Below are 25813 nucleotides of genomic sequence, written 5' to 3'. Positions count from 1 at the left end.
CAGAAAGTTGTGTTCAGCTATCATGGTTTTTTTATATATATATTTATAATATGGAGACATACCTATCTCATAGAACTAGAAGGGACCTTGAAAGGTCATCAAGTCCAGTCCCCTGCCTTCACAGCAGGACCAAGTACTGTCCCTTATTTTTGCCCCAGATCCCTAAATGGCGCCCTTAAGGATTGAACTCCCCCTGGGTTTAGGAGGCCAATGCTCAAACCACTGAGCTATCCCTATCCCCCTAAAGGGGAGAGGTCAGCTCCCCTGCTGTCAGCAACAAGCTACAAAGGGGAGCCTAGATGCTCCTTTTCAGAGCTGCAAAAAGGAGCCTTGCTGAGCATGTTCACCTTGGCCTCGCATGGTGTATAGAGAGGATGGTGATCAATTATTCTGCAACTCCACTGAAGGTAGAGCAAGAATTAATGGGCTTAATCTGCAGCAAGAGAGATTTAGGTTAGATATTAGGAAAAAACTTTCTAACTATAAGAGTAATTCAACTCTGGAATAGGCTTCCTGGGGAGGTTGTGGTTGTACCTCAGCATTAAAGGTATGAAAAACAGGTTGGACAAACATCTGTCAGGGACAGTCTAGATTTATTTGGTTCTGCCATAGCACAGGGGCTGGATTTGATAACTTCTTGGGGTCCCTCCCCACCCTACATTTCTAGGATTATATGACTCTGGGTGCAGGCAGGATGGCTCAGGGGCTGTTTACTCAGGAGCTATTGCTCTGCTTCCCCACCAATGTATTTCAAACTTATCAGGGCAGAATTTTTCCTTTATACTGAAGTTAGGCAATGGTAACCAAGTACATCTGGGACACAGTGGCTGGAGGCAGCAGGTTGACTAAGAGCTCTGAATGTTTCCAATTTGTTCTTGAACACTGGCATGTTGCTTGTCACGTTTTTCTTGGGCACGTATGACAGGAAGTATATTTAAGGTCTCTTCACCTCAGGAATGTGTCACTCTAGATGCTGGAAACACCCTTGTTGTTTTCGGGGGGTGGGAGGGGAAGGGGAAGAAAGAATAATTTATGAGCTCTAATTAATTTAAAGTATTTTTTCTGTTTTAAATTTAAATCCTGTTCTAAGCCACATAGCTCAGTGTCTCAAACCTTCTGCATGTTCCTTTTAAATGTGTTGTCTCATTGGTACTGCCAGACCTTCCTAATCTCCTCCCCCTAGTGTCTTTTTCTATCTTTACTGAAAGAAATAAAATAAAATAAAAAATCTTCCGCTCCACATCAAGCTTTGCTGACATTTTAGTCAAAGAATTCCTCTGCCCTCTCCCCACTCCAGTTGTTAATGTGGTTGTATCATGAGGCATATGCGCATGCTGTCACTCATTGACCTCACCTTTATTCACTGTTTATAGCAGCCATAGACAAGGATGGAGACATTTTACTTGTCAGTATCCCACAGTGTCTCTTCAAATAGCCCCTTCAGTCAAGAGCTTGCAGACCAGCAGGTGCTCCTAGAAGTTCAGGAATGATGTCAGAGCATCAATCAGCTTTTACAAGGCGGAGAGGAAAGGAAAGGTATTTGTGGGGAGAATCAACAGTGAAAACGCTATTTTCACAAGCTCAGAAGTAAACTGTAAGCAATCAGCTATGTCACAAGAACAAAGATCCCCTGTAGTTACAAGTTTCAGAGTAACAGCCGTGTTAGTCTGTATTCGCAAAAAGAAAAGGAGTACTTGTGGCACCTTAGAGACTAACCAATTTATTTGAGCATGAGCTTTCGTGAGCTACAGCTCACTTCATCGGATGCAGTTACAGGTGCTTGAAGCTGAAACTGGTTCAGTCAGTTTCATGTAGTACATTTTCCATTCAGAGTTATCTTAGTCAGTCTCTCATTTGTCCTATCAGAAACATTTTCCGTCCATATTTTATTCCTTCTCTCACTGCTTTGGTTTAAAATGCATCTGAATTGGTTTCACATATGGAGGTAGTGCAGGGGTTTTGGTTATCTACAGATCAGTAAACACTTTAAATCTGCTTAACCACTAATAGATGTCAGCATCTCAAGGGAGCTTGAAAATTTCCTCATGTTCCTTATTTAGTCATATTAAACCACAAAAGTTGGAAAGGGAAATGAAAGATGGGGAATTAAAAATCAGAGAAATCTCAAGCCCAGATTCTGCACCAAATGTGATGTCAGCCAGATCATCACTGTACAGCACAGTGAATTAAAGGGGACGTTCCACCCTTAACTCCGCATGTCTTTCCTTGGGTGGATTTAAGTCAGACCTTAACATCTGAACTTCATTGTTTTTAGTTTAACATACCCATTTTTGCCATCATGCAAATAGTGTGGGGGTGGAGCTGGGGCTGGAGAAACATAGGGTTGATATGGCGTAGGGTCGCAGGCACCAGGGGGTTTTGTATAGAAATATCCATGGATTTTTCTGAAATGAAGCCGGAGAGTTACACACAAAAGAAATGACTTATTACGACTTATTTCTTACACTTTTAAAATTCCAAAAGGTTCCAAGGTTCCCACCCCCAACAAAAATTTCAGCCTATGATTTTTATTTATACTACAGAACTGCCTAGAGGCCTCAACAGAGATTGGAGTAGCACCGTGCAAGACTCTCTACAGAACAACCCCCCAGTCCCTCTGAGGACAAACAGAGATGATTTGGCTAAGAGCATCTGTCTCCGGGGTGAGTCCTCCTGCCTAGATAGTTTCAACTAGAAATAACTACTTTATATAGGGGCAGATTCTGATACCCTTGCTCACACTGAATAGCACTTTACTCCACAAGTAGCCTTCCACTCCCAAAGTAGCAAGCATTTTATTATGTCCAATGCAGTGTTAAATGACCTCATGTCATATACCCAATATCAAGGGTTGGTCTCCTACATCCTAATGCCTAGGATTCAGGCCACCGCTAAATCCTCTCACCCTCACCCCAGAAAGGGAACTAAAAGAACATGAATGGTACCTTCTTCCTGCAGGCTAGAGCAGGCGTTCTCCAAACAAATTATTTGGTGGCCTCAGAGTGTGGAACTTGCTGGTGGCCGCTCTCACACTTTTTCCTAAAATACTTAATTAGCTTTAGGAAAAACAAATAAATCTGCACATATAGACATCCAAATCATTGTAGTTTATTTATTACTAGCTAGTAAGTCTGTGAAAAGTGATATTAACCAACATACAAGTGTCACTTTTCACGTCAGACTTACTCAGCCCCAGGAAGTCTGGGGACAAATTAAACCCTAGATGGCGGATCAGGAGAGGAAGCAGGGGCGGAGGGCAGGGGGCGAGGATTAGCCGGGGGAGGCAGCGAGCGGCTGGAGCCTGAAGCCTCGTGGCCAGAACCTGCCTTCCCCACCACCCCTGGGCTGAAGCCCAAATCCTGAGCCCCACTGCCCCTAGGAATGTGGGGAACAAATCGGTTGCCCAACCCTTGCTGGAAGCCCCAGCAACCAACACCAAGGCTGTGAATCCAGGAGCACTGGGGGTGTGAGGGGGAGGGAAGGGGCCACTTCTTTCCTAACCCCTGCAATCACAGCCAAGGAGACTATGGCTGCAAGAAAAGCCCCTGGTGGCCACATGTCATAAATATAAAGGGAAGGGTAAACCCCTTTAAAATCCCTCCTGGCCAGAAGAAAACTCCTCTCACCTGTAAAGGGTTAAAAAGCTAAAGGTAACCTCGCTGGCACCTGACCAAAATGACCAATGAGGAGACAAGATACTTTCAAAAGCTGGGAGGAGGGAGAGAAACAAAGGGTCTGTTTGTCTGTTGGTATGCTGCTTTGCCGGGGATAGAACAGGAATGGAGTCTTAGAACTTTTAGTAAGTAATCTAGCTAGGTATGCGTTAGATTATGATTTCTTTAAATGGCTGAGAAAAGAATTGGGCTGAATAGAATGACTACTTCTGTCTGTGTGTCTTTTTTGTAACTTAAGGTTTTGCCTAGAGGGATTCTCTATGTTTTGAATCTAATTACCCTGTAAGGTACCTACCATCCTGATTTTACAGGGGTGATTCCTTTACTCCTATTTACTTCTATTTCTATTAAAAGTCTTCTTGTAAGAAAACTGAATGCTTTTTCATTGTTCTCAGATCCAAGGGTTTGGGTCTGTGGTCACCTATGCAAATTGGTGAGGATTTTTACCAAACCTTTCCCAGGAAGTGGGGTGCAAGGGTTGGGAGGATTTTGGGGGGAAAGACGTGTCCAAACTACGTTTCCCAGTAAACCCAGTTAGAGTTTGGTGGTGGCAGTGGTTATTCCAAGGACAAAAGATAAAATTAATTTGTACCTTGGGGAAGTTTTAACCTAAGCTGGTAAAAGTAAGCTTAGGAGGTTTTCATGCAGGTCCCCACATCTGTACCCTAGAGTTCAGAGTGTGGGAGGAACCTTGACACCACATGTGGCCACGATGACCACATTTGATAAACGCTGGGCTAAAGTCCACCAGCCATTTCCTGAGTTCTTACTCATCTTTGCCTCTGGAAGATGAGCCTCTCATCTGCACTGATACCAGCCATGGAGGCACCAGAAAATAGCTTGGCTGCACCCTCGCTCCATTGCCTGATATCTGTTTCTCATCAGTGCAGTCTCTGAATTCTCCCCACGACATACTGACCCTTTGTTTGATAAACAAATAATTTTCTCCACAAAGTTCAAGGCTATTGTAACAGGGTGGCTTGCCCTGGGGCTAGAGAGCGTGAGTCTAAGCCAGCTTTTATTACAAGATGAGTCCCATTTGAGGGGAACCAGGGAGTTAAAAGATAAAAGCCAGCAGGAAGCTGCAGGGGCGTATGGTCGAGAGAAGCTCAGGAATCAGGAGACACTAAGAGTAGAAGGAAGCAGGTCCAGAGGGCTAAGCTCCAGCCAGAAAGGGCTGGGGACTGGTGAGAACAAGCTCGGATGTGGCTGAAGAACTGGAGCTACATTTGAAGAGGGAGAGCTACAGGAGGTGGGGGCTAGGTTCAGGCATATCCATGCACACAAGGAATTCCTTGAAAATATGCATATGGAGACCTCCAAGGTTGCAGAAAGAATCCAGCCAGAGAGGACTGCAGTAGTACCACCAGAGGAGGAAGAAATGGCTGCTTTACAGGGAGGAAGCTGGCTGCTGCTTACTTGCTGCACCACACCTGCTCCCAACCCACTGTCCACAGATATAAAAAAACCTGGTATGCTGCCCTGGCAACAAGCTTTGTTGCTGTAGCTCTCTGCCTATGATGCCCACACTCAGCAGCAAGCATGTCATCTATGTTTCTTTATTGGGGAGCCTTAGTCCAATGCTTTGGATCCAGCAGCCTGCCTACAAGACCACCGACATCCACTGGTCTCCACCAGCCTTGGTTAACAACTGGTAATGTGATGCCACATTCACCTCAGCCCCAAATTTCTCCAAAAGCATGTGTTCCAAAGTGTGCAGTCCTGTCCTGGAACAATGAGAGGAATGTCATTGCTCCTTTTGGATTATTTTGTGATTAAGGACTCTGAGGACTGTGTGAACTTTACTTGATATTAAACCAGCCCCCGAAAGAGGTGCTGTGAGCAACAAAGAGACTGTCTGGAGTGTTTCAGGGGCCTGCAAGAGGGAGCTAACTGGGGTAGGGTGCCTGTAAAGTGACCTCTGGTCGTAAAGGGATGCTCAATAAATGGCCCCACTGCTGCAGACCTGATTTCCATGTGTGTGATCACTACATGCCACAAAATTCTGGAGATCTCCTGGTTAACGTTCCTGCAGGCCCAATCCACTTGAGCAGGCTTGAGAGCTCTTTGTCATACTCACCTTGCAAGCATTTCAGGCCAAATCACTTTTGTGCCTGGCCCCAATTGAGCCATCCAAAGAACATCCACTAAATTCTGACTCGCAAACTCACTCCAGTGCAAATCCCAAGATCATGCTCCCCTAAATGAATAATCAAGACATTAGAAAGATATGATTCTCCCATCAGGCAGTGCAAGAGAGGCATGGGCTGGTCCCACAACACACCCTTCATGCCATATCATTGATGACAGACTGTTTCAGTACTGCAGCCCAGCTGCCTGCCAATTTACTGCCTGCTTGTAGGATAAGTGCCCACAAATCGAGACATCTGCATTGTTGCTAAGGCCTTCAATCACTCATCTACTTTACGACGAATGATGCATCTAAACCCCAGAGCTTCTGAAATTAATGTATTTTTGAAAAATTCCCTTGTGACGGAGATAAGGAACGTGCAAAGAGTACCTGATCAAGTTTCTGACCACGTTAATTTGCAGATTCATACAATACAGCTTGAAACTATGAACTTTCTAATGAAGACAAGGTGCAATCAACTAAACATTTAAGATTTTGGACATTCTCATTGTAAGTGTAAGTGATCACACAATTACATTTCCGAATAAAAGACCCTGCAGTGGAAAAACTGCCTAAATTACCAGGTCATATTATTGCAGAGGAAATAATGAAAATAATTTACAGCTCACAATAGCACAACAAACAATCAAAATGTAAATTAGTGTCTGACTCAGTATTGAAAATATAATTATTAAAATTAGCCTTGGGTAATGGAGTGCAATACACAAAGAAGTCAGCTCTAAACAGAAATTAAATAATACTATGCTAATTTATAAAAACAGCGATCAGAAAAGATAAAATTGATGACTAAAGTGTACTTAGAATTCACAAACCTTTTCATGATGAAATTCCTCTTATTGGCTAACCTGAATGGATGGAAAGAAAATTTTAATTTAATCAGAACTTTTTCTTATGAAAAGCACTTTCTGAAAATTTAAGCAAATTTGCACCTTAGTATACCAAGTCAGTCTGCTGCACCGTTATAGGTTGCTACCACTGTGCTCTGAACATAGAAGCCATCAATCTTCTTGCTTCAGCACAAAAGCTGATCCCAAGCAACATTTTTGACAATGCAGGAGACTATTACATAACTGGCAAGGAAGAGTATTGTTTTGTTTTCCAGTGAAACTTCTGCTATAGGTCACTGTTAAAGACATGATGCTTTACTGGGCCATTTGTTTATTTCAGTAGAGCAAGGTCTATGTTTCCATAGTATTAAAACATAATTTTATTATTCTGAATGAACAGCTTGATGTAAAGTCCATACATCATTAGGCTTCATCTTGATTTATAGATCCCATTTCAGAAAGATGCTTAAGCAGCATGCCTGAATGTAAGCATGTGAATAGCACTATTGAAGTCAGTTGCTTTGCTGAATCAAGTCCTGACTAGAATCTTATCTTTCAACTGTGATATGAACAACATAATCACTTGACCTTTGTTAAGATAAAGCTGCTGCCAGATTCAGACAAACTCCTAAATCTGATATTCTCCATGTTTGGAATTCCCTTGACATGATGGAGAACATGATGGAGTTAAGTTTTGATATAAAAGAATTATGTACTCTCCGTTATATTTGTTTCTTCTTCCACTAGTGCAAGGATATTCTGACTAAGATGTTGTCAGGGAATTCCAAAGATTAAAGCTCTGTTACAAATAATCAATAATCCTGTTTTATTATTGATTTTCTACTGAATTGATAATTCACAATTACCTATAACAATTCTACAATTTTATTTCATAGTAGTTTAAATTCTTGCCCAGTTGTCCTTCACACATGGTCCCCTGCCAATTATGGAATGTGTTGATTTAGACTTGACATACCTTTTGAAAAGATAACACAGTGTCAGAGGGTAGCTGGCCCTCTGAAGGGGTGAGGGGCTCAATCTACCTCTGCCAAATTCCACAAGAGGGAATGACTGAGGCAATTCAGGTTCACCTGGGACTAATTAACTTACTGAGTAACTGGAGGCTGTTAAGTACTCAGGGAAGCACTTGAGCATGATAAAAAGAAGCTATTCCCAAGGAGGGGCTAGAGAACAGAGGCTCCTGGGTAGAAGAACAGTCCCCAGAACTCAGAAAGTGAGAGATCCTAAGGGGAGGACTTCTCAGGGAGCACCTAGTGGGTGGGCTTACCAGGAAAGGAAACGAAGGAAGAATGTTCCTAGGTGGGAGAAGCTCTGAAAGGGAGGAGCTATGAATACCAAATCTCACTGAAACCTTGTCCATAAGCCCCAGATCAGAGGAATTATATACTGCTCCAAGGAAGGGTTGCTGTGGTTTCCCCTGTGGGGACCTTGACCCAATGGGAGAGACTCTCCCCTAGCAGATGACATGAGGCCCAGGCTCCTGAAGGGGCTTTCAGACCAAGATGGCCTTGCTGGTAAGGGACTTGGACGTAAGTGGGGTTGATGGACCAAGGTTAACTCAGCTCCCTCCACATCCCTCTCCAGCTATTTGTATAATGTTCCACATTTGGGTTAATAAAGGAGGCCTCTGAAGGGGCACTGTTCAATGTATAGAAGCCTTATTGGACTTGAAGCCCACTAGTGGAAATTGAGCCAGAGACATAATTGTGATGCTCCACTGGGCCAGTAGGTTGCACTCAAGGTGTGAGGGCCCCCACTACATGCAGCCATCTTTGCAATTATTTTAGAAGAATACTTGCCAACGGGTTAGTAGCTGGCAGGGGTGGGGGGAAGGTGCAGAAGCTCCCTAAATGGAGGGATGGAGAGATAGGAGGGGGAGTATTCAGACTTAGCTGGGGGAAAGGGGAAGCAGCTGACTCCAGGCTTGGAAGGAGGGTCCCAGGGTTCTTAGCAGTTCCCAGCCCCCCTAGCTCCCACTTTTGCCTTGGCCCTCTACCCCATCCCCATGGGGGTGGAGTTCCTGCAATACTTCCATTGTGGAGGTACTAGCTCCCCTATCCATTCTCCCCTGGTGCCACCTGCCACTGATTAGTCATAACTTTTTTTGCAAGAACATTTTCTAAATACCTTTTGGTTCTCTTATTCTGGGAAATAGCATTTTATAATATTTCTCCAAATGCAAATCATCATCTAGTATGTTATGTACTAATCTATAGTCCCCTTACATAAAAATTGGTAATAAAATGTAGAACCAATATAACAGAAGATGCTGAAATCAAAGTTGTCTGCATTAACTAAAACGTATCTCATAGCAGTTTTATGTAACTCTTGACATTTTCAAAGCACTGTATAAACATTCAATGAAAAATAAAATTTCAGAACCTCCTTATGAGATAGGGATGTAAGTATTGTTGTTTTTTTATTTTATGGATGGGGACGAGAAGACACAGAAGTGATTTGCCCAACACAATGTAGCAAGTTAGTGGGAGAAGCAAGATTAGAACTCAGAAATTGTTTGTTATCATAGAAATGTAGGGTTAGAAGGGAACATCAAGAAGTCATCTAATCCATCCCCCACACACTGAGGCAGGCTCATCTAGACCATCTCTGACAGGTGTTTGTCTTACCTGTTCTTAAAAATCTCCAATGACAGGCATTCCATAACCTCCCTTGGTAACCTATTCCAGGGCTTAACTATCTTTATAGTCAGAAAGTCTTTCCTAATATCTAACCTAAAGTTCCCTTGCTGCAGATTAAGCTCATTACTTCGTGTCCTACTCATGGTAAATACGGAGAACAGTTTTTTTTATCATCGCTGTGACTCCAGTAAGATATTTCCTGTGGTTTTAGCTCTAAAATAAATATTAGTTTTTATTCTTCCTTCATAGTGCAGTTTTGTGTACTACAGAAAATGGACGGAGAGTCTCAGTTTAAATGATCATTTTGGTAGATAATATTTTGACCAATTATTAAAGCTTTTTTTTAGTAGCAGTTTGAAAACAAATGAATTCTGAACAGTACCAACCACTCACATAATTGCACGTTTCATGAGAGCATGTTGTGTGTATTAGAAAAGCTCTGACAGTTTTATTTAGTATATATGAAGCCAGAAATCATTTTAAGGGTAAGCAACTGGCTGGAATGCTTATTCATTTAGAGGTGCCATTGAAAACAACAGCCATGTGACATGATCCTAGAAGGTTGACTAGATTTTTCAGTGTTTTTTACTTGATTAACAAGGCCAAATAAAACTAATCAGAAAAAATATAGAATGTCAGTGGTTTGAAATAGAAACATATTCATGGCCAGGTTGTGATCACAGCATAGTGCTGTACTGGGAATACTACTGTGCTTTGACTGGGGCAACTTAGAAGCTAAAACCTATTCTGCTTGTGCTTTGATAATGAACCACACATTATTATTTTAAAACATTAGGCAGTGAGCTATTGTACAGTGAATTCAAATAGTTTCAAACTCAGAGCTAAGTTTTTAATAGAATCATAGAAATTTAGGATTGGAAGGGACCTTGATAGGTCATCTAGTCCAGTGTCCCACACTGAGGCAGGACTAAGTATTATCTAGACCATCCCTGACCGTTGTTTGTCTAACCTGTTCTTAAAAATCTGCAGTGAGGGAGATTCCACAACCTCCCTAGGTAATTTGTTCCAGTGCTTAACCACCCTGACAGTTAGGAAGTTTTTCCTAATGTCTAACATAAAGCTCCCTTGCTGCAATTTAAGCCCATTATTTCTTGTCCTATTATCAGGGGATAAACAGAACAATTTATCACCCTTCTCTTTAGAACAACCTTTTTCGTACTTGAAGACTGTTATCATGTCCCCACTCAGTCTTCTCTTCTCCAGACTAAACAAACCCAGTGTTTTCAATCTTTCTTCATAGGTCATGTTTTCAAAACCTTTAACCATTTTTGGTGCTCTTCTCTGGACTTTCTCCAATTTGTCCACATCGTTCCTGAAATGTGGTGCCCAGAACTGGACATAGTAATGCAGCTGAGGCCTTATCAGCTCTGAGTCCTTGTGTCTTGCTTACACCACCCTTGCCAATACATCCTCGAATGATGTTTGCTATTTTTGCAACAATATTACATTGTTAATTCATATTTAATTTGTGACCAACTTCTTCTTAGTGTATACTTAACTTGCCTCATCTCTTGCATTCAAGTGAACCATATCACTAAGCCCTATTTTGATAGCACAGGACATGCAAAATGTATTTGTTTAGTCAGGAGATTCCTGCTAATTGTTTGACTGTGCTTGCAGGTGGTAATTTGATAGTTATACTGATGTTCTGAATGCAATGCACTTTTGTTTCTTTGTTAATGGTGTTTGGATGGTTATGAAGAGATATATAATGGCATAGAATAATTTTCATAGGTTTCCTTCAAAGTAGCATAATTACTACAACTATTGCCTCAGACACCCACTGAGAGAATCAGAGAACTTAATTTCAGATGAAGTAATATGTGTAAAAGACACCAAGAAAGAAACCTGATAATGATGCCACTATAAAATAGGAAATTCTGTTTATACTTAAAGGGACAACTTCTAGCCTTGACATTTTTTTTCTTCAGTTTACAACATTTTCTTAGCTTTGTTATACTAATAGCAGCATAGAAACCTACATGTACGCTTTTTGTTGTTGTTTCAACTCCTCACACACAGATGAAGTGCTGCTAGGCATTCAGAGATGCTATTTGTAAGTATAATGTCTTTCTAATGTCCTGAAGTATTATATTGATTTTAATTGAGGAGTTATTCAGGGTCTCCGCCTTTCCCCTTGACTTTAGCGCTCTTCTATTGTGTGCATAGTGTACTCCCGCTCTTCACTCCAACATGCTGCCACTTACTTCCCAAAACAGACTGCTTGCCTCCAAACTAATCCTTACTACAACTTATTGTCCAGCCCCCAACCAGTGCATAATTCTCCACCATCAAAACCTCCCCTTCCCTTTCCCCACACTAACCTACCCAGATCCATTCTCCACTTCCTTCCTTTCTCATCATTACAACTTCTAATTCATATTTGCCCATGGGAGGAAAACTTAATTGTGTGGTGCCTAGCCTGAGTTTGCAGGTGGGAGACAGCTTCAGTGATATCTGCTGTACTTCATGGGGATGTGGGACTTAATCAATGGGAGCAGCGCTCTGTATGGAATTCTATGCATTCACACAAAGCCTGTGCCAGTAAAAAAGGCACAGAGGCTCCTTGGATTTCTTGCTCCTGTGTGAGAATTTCTGCCGGTGCTTATATGCCAAAGGGCCAGCTGTTAGCTAGGGCTGGTAATGTTGGGGGTTAAGTTAAACTAGAGGCCACAGGTTAAAATCCTATAAAAGCATTCTTGGTTTGTCATCTTCCATCTCACAGCAGCTCTCCATTCAAGGGAGGTGGGCCTGGGGACTCTGACATGCAAGGGAGGGTGAGGAGAACTGCAAGTATATATGCTATGCCAGCAACCCCCATGCAGCCATCAGCACAGGGCAGAGAGTGCAGCCATCTGGTTCCATGCAATCAGCAAGGTGAGGTGCTAAGGTGGAACTTCCATAGGATAGATACAGCCCTAATTAGTTAACTTTTGTGGAACTCTGTGATTATCATCCCACCATCAACCTCAGCCTGGATCAGTTGGCAAGAGCAAATGGGACAAATGTCCAGTTTTGTCAAAAAAGTCAGGACGTCTGGGACAAGGGTTAAAAAGGGGATTGTCCCAGCTAAAACGGGATGTATGGTCACCCTTGTTCAACTGATAGGTATATAGTGTGGCTAGGGAAACTAAAGTTCAGCATTTCATTTTAATCCCGGAAAAAACATGGATATTTATGGGGGGGGTTATTAGAAAATTTTGGGTTTTTATCACAGAAAACTAGGATCCCTAGTGATTATCTAATGAAATGCATTTACACAGGTGCAAAGGATTGCTACTGAAGTGAAATATTTTAACCCTGTTAATGTGCTGCCTGGGTGCAAGAACGTTTCTTGTCACACACACATACCCTTCAAAGGATCTCTGGCTGAGAAAACAGCTCTGCAAGGAAGTTCAAGGGTGTGTCTATTCTTCCTGCTTCCTGGAAAGGTGACTTGAGGGTTAGATTCTGAGTTGTGCCTCCAGGAGTTACTAGCTGGGGAAAGGGGCAAAGGAGGTTCTAGACCACCTTCACACCCTCCTGATTTGGGGCTGCTGTGAAGCACACAACAGGCTTCATCTTAATTTAGGCAGACTACTTGGTGCAGTGTTGTTTCCCTGGGAGGGTGGGGGTTCAAACCCTTTGTGATTGCAGAAAAAAGCTGTGGAATGTTAATCCTAAAGACTCAGAAACCAGAGAGAAATAAAAAGAACCCAAATGCATTAATTTGGATTAAAATAATGAGGTTTTTTAAAAATCTTGTGATTTGGGGGGCCTGGCTCATAGGTTTTGCGCATTTGGGGTTGGCAGCACAGTATACCTCTAGCTGGCAACACAACCCAGACTAGCTATAGTGAACACAGCTTACTTCCTGCTGCTTGAGTTTCATTTCCAATCACAGGGAGCTATTACCTCTCCCAGCCCTGGCTCCACCCCGGCATGTCCCCTACAATGGAGAAATTCTCTCTTGGCTTTTTGTGGACTGTTTACAGCCTCCATACACTGCTGCAGTGGCATATAGGGACCAGAGTGGGGAACAGTCTCTGTGACTAACTGTAATTCCAGAAGCAGGAGCTGAGAAGCCTGTCTCTTCTCTTCCACCAGTAAATAGCCAGGCGAGCTTGTGCCTGTTGTCATTATTCTGGGGATCAGGTCTGCTTGTGCTAGCCTACTAATAAACAGGTCACATAACAGTATTAAATAATATCAGACTAAAGAGCTCTTACCTTATATCATAAAGCTGTATAAGGAAATAAGGGAGGTGGGGAAAATAGATAAGCAAATGTTAGATGTGGAGGGCGTTGAAGTTAAAAAGTCTGCTTCCCAACAGTTGTAAACCAATTTGCGCTGCTCATCATGAGCACTCCGTGTGGATATGTGAAATGAGGGTCTTAATTTAGCAAGTATTCTTCTTACAATATGAGCAACATGCCTCAGGTGGCATATGACCAGAATTCACCACCGAATTTGGTCCACTGGTTGGATCATTAGCATCCCTGGCTTGCGCTAGGTACTGACAGGGAGCATAACCTGAATGCTGATCCATGCCCCCAGCAGCTATTTAGTCTCTAGTCTTCCTCTGGCTAGGACATATGCAGATAATGATAATTCTTCTTTGCAAAACTAATTATCTTCCTCCCGCCTTTGTCTACTTTAGAATCTTATTCAAATAAATAAGTCATAATGCTTTTCTGGGTTACCAGTCTGCCAATACTAGATATTAGCCACTTGGCACAAGGCTAAATTGAAAATAGGCACGTCACTCCAACACTGATTGAATAAATTATCTAGCAAATAAAATGTCAAACACAATGGCCCATTAGCACTATTTGGAAATGAAGTAGAAGAAAACATTAAGAAAAGAAACTTAGGAGGGGTGGGTGGATGTGCGTAGTCTGTAAAATCAAAGTTAAAGTCAGAGCTGCCGTTTGAAAAGGAGGAATCTTGTTATGAAGTAAGCCTTAGTACCTGTAGTATCTACCAGACATGTACGCTAACTTTATGCAGTATTGCATTTTGAGATTATCACAGGGAATGCTAATAACCATCTTTAGCAAAACAGGGGAATCTGACCTCTCTGACTAGCCTGTCAAGTCAAAGAAACAACAAATATATTTATATTAAAACAAAGGTTGAAGTGTAAAAATTCTGAGCAGTACTTACCTAGTGGTTTTCATCCACACATCTCATGGTGCTTTATTAAGGTGGGTAACATTATTATCCCCCTTTTTACTGATGGGGAAATTGAAGCACAGAGGTGTTTTGCACAAGGTTACAGAACATCAATGGTAGAGCACGGTTTAGATGACATGCTAAGGAAAATGCCGGTGTCCTGTCTGCACTACAGCTTCCACTGGTGGAGCTGCACTGGTGTGAATTATAAGTCCCATTTTTTGCCAATTTGGTCATAAAACTTACTTCAAAGCATTGTGGCTGTTTTCTGCACTAAAATTTTCAGCTGTGGTTGAGTTGACTGGCTTCTCTTGCTCTGTCCCCAAATTGGTATTGAAATCAGTTGTCCAGTTGCTGTGGCAGCGGCAAACAAGGAGAGCAAACTCGTTTTAACAAAGTGTGGTCAACCTTGGATCCCAACAGAAATCAACCACACTCCATTAAAATCCCAGAATGCACATTGCTCAGCAGATAAGCAAAGGAGCATGGCATATCCTGTGAGAACTCCATGCCTTTAGTACACAGCAAGCCACCGCCATGTGTATACAATGATGTACATTAAAAGAGGGCACATCGTCCCATGCACACAGTACTTGTGCAGCTTGCACTTTGAGTGTTACCTGATCTGCATCAAAACGCTAAGGATTAAGCCTTCCGTGTAGACAGGCCCTCAGCTGAGCCTGTCCAAGAGCAATATGAGGGTCTGGTGTGGAGTGTTGACTTCAGGAGAAACTACATTTCAAAAATCTCTTAATTTTCCTCAATAAAGAAATTAACAGAGCTGGACTATTTTACCCTTTGGGTAAGTCACAGGTAGACCTAATTATATTTCTCTTGCCCATTGATGTTGATGTCATTCAACTGTCCCTGACTTGGTAAGTTGATTTTTTTATCCTTCCCTAATCAGGTGTTGTCCAGGACCTCTAATTCAGAATTTGGACAGTGAAGCAAAAAATAACAATGCTGATAAAATAATTAAAGTAATACATTTTAATATTCTAACTTTGACTCTTCTCAGTGGGAAAAACTACTGTTCTTAGCCATTCAAATTATATGTGATCCTGGGATGCATAAACAGGGGAATCTTGAGTAGGAGTACGGAGGTTATTTTACCTCTGCATTTGGCTCGGTTGTGACCAGCTATTGGAATATGGTGTCCATTTCTGGTGCCCATAATTTAAGAAGGATGTTGATAAATTGGAGAGGGTTCAGAGAAGAGCCATGAGAATGATTAAAGGATTACAAAGCATGTCTTCTAGTGACAGATTCAAAGAGCTCAACTATTTAGCTTAACAAAGAGAAGGTTAAGGGGTGACTTAATTAAGTCTACAAGTATCTGCATGGGAAACAAATATTTAATAGTGGTTTCTTCAGTCTAGCAGAAAAAGGTATAACATCATCCAAAGGCTAGAAGTTGAATCTAGACAAATTCAGGCTGGAAACAAAGCATAAATTTTTAACGGTGGGAGTGATTAACCATTGGAACAATTTACCATGCGTCGTGGTGGATTCTCAATCACTGACAGTTTTTAAATCAAGATTAGATGTTCTTCTAAAAGAGATGCTCTAGGAATTATTTTGGGAAGTTCTATGGCCTGTGTTATACAGGTGGTCAGATTAGATGATCTATTACAGTGGTTCTCAATCAGGGGTACGTATACCCCTGTGGGTATGCGGAGGTCTTCCAGCGAGTACATCAACTAATCTAGATATTTGCCTAGTTTTACAACAGGCTACATAAAAAGCAATAGTGAAGTCATTACAAACTAACATTTCATACAGACAATGACTTGTTTATACTGCTATATATACTATACACTGAAATATAAGTACAATATTTATATTCCAATTAATTTATTTTATAATCATATGGTAAAAATGAGAAAGTAAGCAATTTTTTCAGTAATAATGTGCTATGACACTTTTGTATTTTTATATCTGATTTTGTAAGCAAGTAGTTTTTAAGTGAGGTGAAACTTCGGGGTATGCAAGACAAATCAGACTCCTGAAAGGGTTACAGTAGTCTTGAAAGGTTGAGAGCCAATGATTCAATAGTCCTTTCTGGTCCTTGAATCTGTGGATCCTACTTATTACATGCTTGGTGATTTGTATTCTGATTTCTTCAGCTATTGTAGCTTTTACAGCCCATGAACACACGCTGACATCAACTATTGTTGGCCTTGCTTTATACTATGTCATCCTCACGTTGTGATGAGTCAGTAGATTATGAGTTAAAAGTATACTCAGAAAAATACTATTTGTTTTAGATCTTTGATTGTAACTTTTGGCTATTTGGAAATGTTGCATTAAAAGTGTTTAGCTTAAATATGATTTTAAAATGTTTTAAAAGCAGACAATCTGGCTCACGCTCATTAAAATGAGAAAGTCTACTGAGTTTGACATAATAATTGAAGAAGTTCAGCAATTTTAATAGAACAAGTTCATGAATTAAAGATGGTTAATTAAGGCAAAGAAAATGGGGAAACTCAACCAGCACTGCATTTGAGTTCAAGTGATGTCCTCATTGAAGTGCAAGTGATGACCCCTCGATTTAATACATAAATTATTAAGAACTTGATTTCCTCCCCACCCCCGTGATTCAGTACATTAATTTTAATGTTTAATGAAGAAAGGAAAAGCAGGGTTCTACATAAACAACATTAAATTAGCACAGAAACTGTCTTCAGCTAACATGCATTGAAGTGAACTCAGCACGTTCTCAGAGAATATTTTGGTTCACTTAACTACTGTTTGCCATAGAGACTCTATTGTCTAGGGATGAATGAATGCAGACTTCACCACACTGCTCTGCTAAATCTCATCTCTTGTGAACTGGAGTGAGAAACATCCCACTCCCCTGATCTGACCATTAGTTAACCCTGGCAAAGGTCATGATCTTCTCTGTCCCACCAGGAAAGGGAAGCAACAAAGCTGGTTTGCCTGTGAGAATGCCTGAACCCTTTAAGGTTTCAGTTTGCCCAAGGACAGCAAACTACTCAACAGCAAGGCCAACCGCTCTTTTGCAAGGAGCCCATAAGAGCTGTAGGGTGTGTGCTGTAGGCAGCATTCTTTCCAGTGAGTACAGAACCAAGTATTACATTAGGAAGGATTATGTTACTGGAGATGCAATTTTTTTAACTTTCAAGCAGGGCATTTTTGTATTTAAATCCAACAGTCCTTACTTTGGTAAAAAGGCCCTTGAAATCAAAGATCTGATTATTAGAATACTAGATAGAAACATACCATAAAACTACCTGGCACATACTGATCCTCCCTCCCATTGACTTCAAACAGGAACAAAATTAGAGCCAATATGGCTATTTTAGAACATTATTAATCAGAGAAATCCAGTCAGAGCCCAAACTTCCTCACAATCACCTTCCTTTCCTCTTGAACAGAGTGGTTTATTTTTGCAGTATATTGCATATGCATTTGTACCATGTTTGCTTTGCTCACCTTACTTTTAGTATGGCCATCCCTCTGAAGGTCTGTCCCTTTAAGGCCACCATATTGTAACTGAAGAACCCACTCCTCCTGGAAGTTAGTCTAATGCAGGTGATGTTAGAGTATGCTGATGGAGAACTCCTCATAATATTGCATCAGTACTGTACCATTGTGTGTGTGAGACTGGGACTATTTCTACACTACCAAGCCTAGGCTGGTACAGTGATGTCAGCATAGCTGTGCCGGCACAGCCCCCTAGTATAGACACAGTGTATCTGGTTTTCTGCCAATGTAGGAACACTGCCTCTCCCAATGACATTAGCTACGCTGCCGAAAGTAGTCTACTGCACTGGGAATTTTGTCTGCATAGCTATGTTGCTGAGAAGTATGAGTGGGGTTTTCCCCCAGCCCTGACCAACCCCTGGTATAAGTTTGAAGCATAGACCAAGCCTGGCTTTACTGGCCCAGGACAATACACACCTGGGTGCTGCAGAACCTCCCAGCAAATGCTGTTGTTTTTATAACCCATGACAATATTCAGATCATACCACAAAAAGATCTCTTGGTCGACAGGTCAATCCCTCCTCAGTACTCCCATCTTTTCCCTTCAACCTTTTCCCAATGCCCCTGAGTTTCAGGCAATAGTTAGGATAAAGATTTCTGGGTTTTTTAGCACATTTCAAGCAAACACCTGAGCTACACATCCCTGGTTTTGCCGTATGACTTGGAATCTTCTTTGTTCTGATGAGGATATTTGTTCAGCGAATCTAAACTTAATGTCAAGACATGTTTAATGTTGTAACAGTTGTTCTCCCAACTTTAACTCCCTCACAACAGAGCACAAAGGGCCACAAAATACAAGAACCCTTCTTATAGTTCTACCAATGTGCTTCTTTCTCAAAGTAGCTTTTTAGATATAATAGGAAATGGACCTTTGTTCCCAATACCCATAAAACTAGATCTACACTCTGCTATTCTGCATTGTGCTTAAATACTTGTGGATGCAGTTCTAAGTTTAGAGAAAGAGAAGGGAAGAAGAATACATTAGCCAGCATTTCTATTTTGCTGAATAATACTTTTCTAGTTAAAAATGCATCTCATCTAGATAAATAGCAGCAACATTCTTTCAGCTTCTAAATCATTTTTCTTGTAATGTATTCTAGTAACATGACCTTGCATGAATGACATTAAAACAGAATTATTCATCAGTCATAATGTATTAAAAATATTTAGATCATGTGGTTATGAAAAGAGGTTTCTACATAGCCTTAAAATGTAGATCACAGTGAATCTTATTTTCTGGTCACATATTCCTGACCTTTTAATTAGACACAATATGCTCACACTACAACAGTACTAAATATGTTCCTACCTAAGGGACAGATTCAGTAGTCAGAGTGGCACATAGCTCCCATTGAACTCTACGGGAGCTACAGACAAAGCACATCTGAGGAAAAGTTTTTCTGGAGTTAACTGACAGCAACTCAGATATGGGTCCAATGGATCCACTTGGATCTGTGGAAGCACACATGCTGGTTCCCCATGGGCACAAGGGCCTACCTGCAAAAACCCAGTTGCAGGATCAGGGCTTGTTTTCCTAGCTCTCTGCAATGATTCTTTAACAGAGGGATGCTTTGAAAGAAGGAGATTAATAAGACTGCACTAGAAGGCATATGTGCATTTGCTTACATCTATAAAAGACTCAGCCAATGCTTTGGGCACTGTACAAATCAAACCAAGTAAAATTCACTGGGTCCAAAAATGACAAATGGTCCCTCCCCTATACCCAGAACAGAGTACACCCCCAGCTTGTGTATGTGTGCACACCACTGGCCATCCTCCTCCTACTATCCCTAACATTTCCTATCCCAGCATTTGTCAGCCCCTCATCATCCCTCTCACTCCCTAGGGAAACATGGGTATTACCATCTTTCCCAAAGCTCACCAAACTGAGTAACCGGTGAATTGAAATGTTCTGCATAGATTAACCAAGCGACAGGAATTGGACACGTACTGTAAAGGTTTACTCTTTTCCTTGGAGAGAGGAGCCCCATGTTACATTAAAGGAGTTCACATGGCTTTCTGTGGCTACTGCCTGAAAGCACGTCTTTTTGCCTAATGAATTAGGCCTTGATCCTGCAAAAAGAGCCATGTGGGTCAATGGGTCTCCACAGGAGTCTGCCAGCATCACTTTCTTTAAAGGATTGAGGCCTGAATTGGTTTTCCTTTGGGTCAAATCACAGTAACCTGTTGAAAACTATATTTACTCCCATTAGCTCATCTGACCACCCCCATCCCAAACACACATGCTCCTGAGTTGCTAATCACTGCCTCTGATTCATTCTATATCTTAAAAAGCTTCCTAGCTTTGGAAGCTTCTGTTGTGAACACTGGCAGCTTGATCCATCCAAAAGCAGTTTTCCCTTCTCTTATGTGCTAGCATAAAATCCACTGGGGGAGCAAAGGCTATGTCAAGAACTGCAGACACAAAAAAGTGTAATTTTGGTGGGTTTCTTTTCCCTAGGTAGTTTCTACTTCAAACGGTTTGTTGGCAATAATCTGTGCTTCAAGTTATGACATCACAATGAGTTTTCCTCTTACTCTTCCTTTCTGTGTGTTATGTAGAATCTGGTCCATTTCAGCTCATTTGTGAAAAATGTTTTTTGAATTATAAAAAGGAACTGTTGCATAAATCTCCCCTATCCTACATGACACAGAACACATCTACATTGTCAAAAATAGAAACGTAAATGAATGGTTATCAATCATTCGAATGCAAGAAACCAGTTGGTCCTTGCCAGTTGATGGAGGCTACAAGCTTTCACTCCTATTATTTCATGCTATTTTGTTGTTGTTTTCCCAATGTGAAAATAGCTATATGAGTCAATAGTAGCTCCTCCAGCTGGCAATAATATATGTTGCTTTAAATTCCTACCAAGGAGCAATCATTTGTAATTTAGTCATGCTGTGTCATTCCACTGCAAACAATATGGCCTGACACATCATTTACAATATAATGATGCAATAGAACTGATCTGGCATGGTATACAATGATTTGGCTCTTGAAAGCTACTGCCCATCAATACACTGTAGCCACCAGACAAGAGAGAGGGGAAACGACATTGGCTAACAGATGCATAAAGAATGTTTGTGGTCAGAATTTTTTAATGAAATATACAAGCAGAAAGAGCATCATGTCTAGAATTAAAAATAGATATTTCCTCCATTACCAAAAGAGCCTTTGCCTTTTAGTAGACTCGGTGCCTTTCAGAGTTACTACCACCTTCAAGCAAAGCCACGCCATCTTTTTGCTGTTCTGACTGTTGTTGCCTGGAGGACCCACACTGAGATTGCTCAATCAGGGCAAACTGCAGAGAATGGGGCAGACAATCCTCCAGACTGATGGTTATTCTAATAATTAGATTCATCAGCCCAGCAACAAAACAGCTTCTACAATACCTTACTGCAGCAGTTCTCAAGCTTCATTGCACCGCGACCCCCTTGTGACAACAAAAATTACTGCACAACCCCAGGAGGGGGGACCGAAGCCTGAGCATGCCTGACCCACACTGCCCTGGGTAGAGGGTCAAAGCCAAAGCCTGAGCACGACTGTCCCGAGCAGGGGGGGCAAAGCTGAAGCCCAAAGGCTTCAGTCACAGGTGGGGGGGAGGGAGGTGTAACCTGAGCCCATCCACCCAGGGCTGAAATTGAAGCCTGAGCCCCAGGCAATGGGCTCAGGAATCGACTCCAGACCCCAACAGGTATAATGCCAGCCCGGGCGAACCCATTAAAAAGGCATCACAACCCACTTTGAGGTCCCAACCCACAGTTTGAGGACCGCTGCCTTACTGGTTACCGAGAAACCAAAACCACAGTCCCTTTAAAGCAATCCCGCCTTGGGCTCCCACCCAGAGTTCCACCAAGTCAAATATGGTGAGGATTACTTAAAATCTTATTCACCATATATAAAGTTCTACCAATCCCAAGAGATTGGACACATTACCCACCAGGTCAATGAATGTTTCAGTCTTTACCCAAATACACGCTTACAGCCAATTCTTATTAACTTATTAAGCAAAAAGAAAAGGAGTACTTGTGGCACCTTAGAGACTAACCAATTTATTTGAGCATAAGCTTTTGTGCGCTACAGCTCACTTCATCGGATGCATACTGTGGAAAGTACAGAAGATCTTTTTATACACACAAACCATGAAAAAATGGGTGTTTACCACTACAAAAGGTTTTCTCTCCCCCCACTCTCCTGCTGGTAATAGCTTATCTCAAGTGATCACTCTCCTTACAATGTGTATGATAATCAAGTTGGGACATTTCCAGCATTTCCAGGTTTTCTCCTCCCCCCCCCCACAAACCCACTCTCCTGTTGGTAATAGCTTATGCTCAAATAAATTGGTTAGTCTCTAAGGTGCCACAAGGACTCCTTTTCTTTTTGCGAATACAGACTAACACGGCTGTTACTCTGAAACCTGTCATTATGCAAGGCACTGCATTTAGCCGTATGGAGTGGAAATCTATCAACTGCATGAAAAAACTTGTACAGATACAGACAGACATCATCTTCCTCTCCCAATGCAAACAGATGGACATCGTACCAAAAGGACTGAAGGTAAAAAATCCATTACAATCTACATACCACACAGACTATGCTGACAGCTTGTGCCACACGCTCTCAAAGAAACTGCGGAACCACCTGATCAACATCCTCTACAGCAAACAGGGAAAGATAAAGAATGAGCTCTCAAAAATGGATACTCTCATAAAAAACCAACCTTCCACACAAACTTCCTCGTGGCTGGACTTTACTAAAACTAGACAAGCCATTTACAACACACACTTTCCTTCTCTACAAAAGAAAAAGGACACTAAGTTTTCTAAACTACTACATGCCACAAGGGGCCACAGCAATGGTTCCCTCAACCCACCCAGCAATATTGTTAACCTATCCAACTATACTCTTAGCCCAGCAGAAGCAGCTGTCCTATCTCGAGGCCTCTCCTTCTGCCCCTCCACCCCCACGAACATGATACAGCTCTTTGGTGACCTAGAATCCTATTTTCGACATCTCCGACTCAAGGAATATTTCCAACACACCTCTGAACAACATACTAATCCACAGACACCTCCCTACCAACACTACAAAAAGAAGGATTCTAGGTGGACTCCTCCTGAAGGTCGAGACAGCAGACTGGACTTCTACATAGAGTGCTTCCGCCGACGTGCACGGGCTGAAATTGTGGAAAAGCAGCATCACTTGCCCCACAACCTCAGCCGTGCAGAACACAATGCCATCCACAGCCTCAGAAACAACTCTGACATCATAATCAAAAAGGCTGACAAAGGAGGTGCTGTTGTCATCATGAATAGGTCGGAATATGAACAAGAGGCTGCTCGCCAGCTCTCCAACACCACTTTCTACAAGCCATTACCCTCTGATCCCACTGAGAGTTACCAAAAGAAACTACAGCATTTGCTCAAGAAACTCCCTGAAAAAGCACAAGATCAAATCCGCACAGACACACCCCTGGAACCCCAACCTGGGATATTCTATCTACTACCCAAGATCCATAAACCTGGAAATCCTGGGCGCCCCATCATCTCAGGCATTGGCACCCTGACAGCAGGATTGTCTGGCTATGTAGACTCCCTCCTCAGGCCCTACACTACCAGCACTCCCAGCTACCTTCGAGACACCACTGACTTCCTGAGGAAACTACAATCCATCGGTGATCTTCCTGATAACACCATCCTGGCCACTATGGATGTAGAAGCCCTCTACACCAACATTCCACACAAAGATGGACTACAAGCCGTCAAGAACACTATCCCCGATAATGTCACAGCTAACCTGGTGGCTGAACTTTGTGACTTTGTCCTTACCCATAACTATTTCACATTTGGGGACAATGTATACCTTCAAATCAGCGGCACTGCTATGGGTACCCGCATGGCCCCACAGTATGCCAACATTTTTATGGCTGACTTAGAACAACGCTTCCTCAGCTCTCGTCCCCTAACACCCCTAGTCTACTTGCGCTATATTGATGACATCTTCATCATCTGGACCCATGGAAAAGAAGCCCTTGAGGAATTCCACCATGATTTCAACAATTTCCATCCCACCATCAACCTCAGCCTGGTCCAGTCCACACAAAAGATCCACTTCCTGGACACTACAGTGCTAATAAACGATGGTCACATAAACACCACCCTACACCGGAAACCTACTGACCGCTATTCCTACCTACATGCCTCCAGCTTTCACCCTGACCACACCACACAATCCATTGTCTACAGCCAAGCTCTGCGATACAACCGCATTTGCTCCAACCCCTCAGACAGAGACAAACACCTGCAAGATCTCTATCAAGCATTCTTACAACTACAATACCCACCTGCGGAAGTGAAGAAACAGATTGATAGAGCCAGAAGAGTTCCCAGAAGTCACCTACTACAGGACAGGCCTAACAAGGAAAATAACAGAACTCCACTAGCCGTCACCTTCAGCCCCCAACTAAAACCCCTCCAACGCATTATTAAGGATTTACAACCTATCCTGAAGGATGAGCCAACGCTCTCACAAATCTTGGGAGACAGGCCAGTCCTTGCCTACAGACAGCCCCCCAACCTGAAGCAAATACCCACCGGCAACCACATACCACACAACAGAACCACTAACCCAGGAACCTATCCTTGCAACAAAGCCCGTTGCCAACTGTGCCCATATATCTATTCAGGGGACACCATCACAGGGCCTAATAACATCAACCACACTATCAGAGGCTCGTTCACCTACACATCCACCAATGTGATATATGCCATCATGTGCCAGCAATGCCCCTCTGCTATGTACATTGGTCAAACTGGACAGTCTCTACGTAATAGAATAAATGGACACAAATCAGATGTCAAGAATTATAACATTCATAAACCAGTCAGAGAACACTTCAATCTCTCTGGTCACGCGATTACAGACATGAAAGTTGCGATATTACAACAGAAAAACTTCAAAACCAGGCTCCAGCGAGAGACTGTTGAATTGGAATTCATTTGCAAATTGGATACTATTAACTTAGGCTTGAATAGAGACTGGGAGTGGCTAAGTCATTATGCAAGGTAACCTATTTCCCCTTGTTTTTTCCTACCTACACACCCCCCCAGACATTCTTCTTAAACCCTGGATTTGTGCTGGAAATGGCCCACCTTGATTATCATACACATTGTAAGGAGAGTGATCACTTTAGATAAGCTATTACCAGCAGGAGAGTGGGGTGGGGGGAGAGAAAACCTTTTGTAGTGGTAAACACCCATTTTTTCATGGTTTGTGTGTATAAAAAGATCTTCTGTACTTTCCACAGTATGCATCCGATGAAGTGAGCTGTAGCTCACGAAAGCTTATGTTCAAATAAATTGGTTAGTCTCTAAGGTGCCACAAGTACTCCTTTTCTTTTTGCGAATACAGACTAACACGGCTCTTACTCTGAAACCTAACTTATTAAGATTTATTAAAAAAGAGACAGTATAGTACATACAGATATGAATAAAATTCTTAGGTGAGTTTCATAATGACGGTGAGCTGCTGAGTTGCAAAAAGTTATTTCAGAATCAATTCCATAGGTTATAATCCAATAGGAAGTCCATGTGCAGAGTCTGTATACGTTTTTCCATGAGAAATACCAGGGTAATCCAGACCGGCACTGGAGACCGCAGTCTTGCAACTCAAACTTCCCCTGACCAACCTTAAGCTGATCTGAGATTAAAAAAAGGATCAAGTCATAGGGGGATCTGTTGAAGCTCCTATGCCATTCTCCTCCCTGCTGCCAGGGTAAGGTCCAGAGCATGGCCAAGGGGAAAGTATGTGACAGG

The 25813-nt window shown here is 42.1% G+C and overlaps 1 long non-coding RNA gene across 1 annotated transcript in view; it reads left to right on the top strand.

Moving 5' to 3' along the window:
* LOC141982245 (uncharacterized) overlaps positions 1-25813 on the top strand; it is a 94117-nt gene that overhangs the window by 56626 nt on the left and 11678 nt on the right. Inside the window, exon 4 of the long non-coding RNA XR_012637994.1 lies at positions 2544-2663. This is a non-coding gene — a long non-coding RNA (uncharacterized LOC141982245). The remainder of the gene's footprint in view (positions 1-2543; positions 2664-25813) is intronic.

Source organism: Natator depressus, chromosome 2 (assembly GCF_965152275.1).
Source record: "Natator depressus isolate rNatDep1 chromosome 2, rNatDep2.hap1, whole genome shotgun sequence".
NCBI classification, from domain to species: Eukaryota; Metazoa; Chordata; order Testudines; family Cheloniidae; genus Natator; species Natator depressus.
The sequence above is the reverse complement of the archived record's forward strand: the minus strand, read 5'-3'. Positions and strand labels throughout refer to the sequence as shown.